Source organism: Lissotriton vulgaris, chromosome 1_1, assembly GCF_964263255.1.
Source record: "Lissotriton vulgaris chromosome 1_1, aLisVul1.2, whole genome shotgun sequence".
In the NCBI taxonomy this organism is placed as follows: domain Eukaryota; kingdom Metazoa; phylum Chordata; class Amphibia; order Caudata; family Salamandridae; genus Lissotriton; species Lissotriton vulgaris.
Window position 1 is genome coordinate 621415498 of NC_141685.1, and position 2446 is coordinate 621417943.

The 2446-nt window shown below is 45.3% G+C and overlaps 1 pseudogene; it reads right to left on the reverse strand.

Moving 5' to 3' along the window:
• Positions 1–283: 283 nt before the first annotated feature.
• Positions 284–1428, reverse strand: LOC147747576 (uncharacterized; annotated as a pseudogene).
• Positions 1429–2446: the final 1018 nt, after the last annotated feature.

Below are 2446 nucleotides of genomic sequence, written 5' to 3' on the forward strand. Positions count from 1 at the left end.
AACCAGTCGTTAGAATAAGGGGGGCTTCCAATTCACAGGGACCAATAGAAAGAGGCAAAGGACTAGAAACCGGATTACAAACTGGGGCGCCAGAAAATCCTACTGAAACATTGGTCAAGCCAGACAAAGGTGCGCCATGGAGTTTAGAGTGCATAATAAAACTCTTCGTCGCACCAGTATCCAAAAGAAAAGGTTCTGCCACACCTAATGTAACCACCTCAACATAAGGTCCACTCTGGTCTACTGGAATTGACACTACTCCCTCTCTTTGCCCATGGCTGTCCTAACTATCAATATAACCAGCATTCTCACTCTCAACACAATAGTCATCAGCATAGTACTGGGCAGACTGAACAGTTGGAATATTCTGTCTATCAAAACAATTCATAGAATTCTGAGGGGGAAAGGAACGCTCATTCCGGGGAAACACACCACGTCCCCTACCCCTAGGAGCTTGTTGGAAACCACCTAGACCTCTATGACCAGATACACCATTCGCAGGCTGAAGCAAAATCGGACAACTACTCTTGAAGTGACCTTCTTCTCTGCAATAAGCGCACTGGTTAGGGCCTGGCAGAAATCGCTGAGCGAAAAACTCGGGCTTCTGTATCAATCTCTGAAACTGTGGGGGTTGCTGAAACTGAGGCTGATTCGGGCGAGGCGGATAAGCTTGCTGCAAAAGAACTTTCGTCTTTAGGTCTTTAGTCTTCTTCTCTACTTTATCCTTCTCATCCTTATCCCTATTCTCATAATATTGTGCAGTAGCCCATATCTGGGCCGATGAAGAAACAGCCCATGAACTCTCAGAATCCTTCAACTTATTACAAAGTTCGGGAAGTAAATTAAAAACAATTTTGTCCACAAACAACCTTTGACCACCTTCTGTACTCATGTCCTGACCACTATGATCAATGAATGTTTCCTCAAACCTAGTGAAGAAATCAGACACACTCTTGTCTTTCTTTTTTTGCATGCTGCTAACTTATCCCAATTCACTCGTAGAGGAGGCATCATAGTTTTCATTAAATCAATAATCCTACCAGGTAATTCTGCAACTAAGGGCTCAGGTTTGGGACCTCCTACCTCCTGACCATCTGCAGCAGTAATATTAACCCAAGTATCTCCTAATTCTGGCGCATGATCCTCATGACGGATCTTCGCCCACAAAGGTTGAGGAACTACATTACCCATCAACATATCTATGTCCGCTAAATTCATAACACACGCATCAACTGTCTGAGACAACTCTTTATAATAACCAGCAGGATTTTTACGGGGGTCAGGTAAGTTCTGCTTAAGAGCCAGGACCTCTGCTCTTTTCCAAGGCACATGTACCCATACTCGCTGAAAATGAGCCGGTACACCCTGAATACCCTGATTAACATTAGCAACAACTTCCTCTCTCCATACAGGGGGAACTTCTCTCATAGGATACTGCTTCACTTTCCTCCTAACGGAGGAATCAGGCTCGTATTGTGTCTGAGGCGGAAGCCTAGACCTAAAAACAAGTATCGTCTCTACGGCATCTTCAACATCAGACTCCACTATCGTCCTTTTAGCAAATTCAGACTGAACATCAAGCACTTCCTGCGGAATCTGACCCATCTCATTATTTTCCCATTCCTGACGAAGAAAAGTACACATTACATCGAAAACATACCTTTGCTTAGGCGGATCCCACTGTAAGAAAACATCCATACCACTTGTAAATTATACCTAGAAACATTTAAAACCCATCTACGAGCCAAAAGATCCAACACTGCCCGCTCTTCGGGACCAGGAAGCTGGCCACGACTCTGCTTACGTTCCAAAACCGGGGTCATATTCAGTGACCCAAAGAGTGGAGACAAAAGACTAGCAACAGTCTCAGTCATTCGTTTTCGAGCAGAAGGAGAAGAAGTTGACATAAGGACAGGAGAAAGAGTGATTTGAGGTGACAGAGGCGTAGGGACAGAAGTAGCAGGAGTCGGAGATATAGGAACGTAAGGTACAAGAGCTTGAGGCAAAACTGGTAGCAAAGCTGGTGGCCCTGGAGGGGGCTGCACCGTAGGAGGGAGAACCATCTGTGAAGCAACGGGTGGCTGAACAACAGCAGGGGGCTGAACAACGAAGGGTGCCACAACCGGGGGTAATGGAGGTGCAGTAGTAACCTGCACATAAGGGGGTGGTAATCTCAGTAAATGAGACATCAAAGGATCTTTTTCAGGGTCTTCAATCACTTTTTAAAGGGAAGACGGAAAGGCCGGATAACATTTATCAATGGCCAAACAACGTTGTCTGCCTGACACTTTACTCGCACGATCTTCCTCATCTTCCTTGAACTGCCTAGCAGCTTGTAATACTAACATATTCTTATCTTTCCTATCTCTCTTTGCTTGTTTGATTTCTCCCTGTTTGGCTTCCTTACGCCAAAGGCGGAAAGTGTTAAACATCGCCGGCAGGGCTT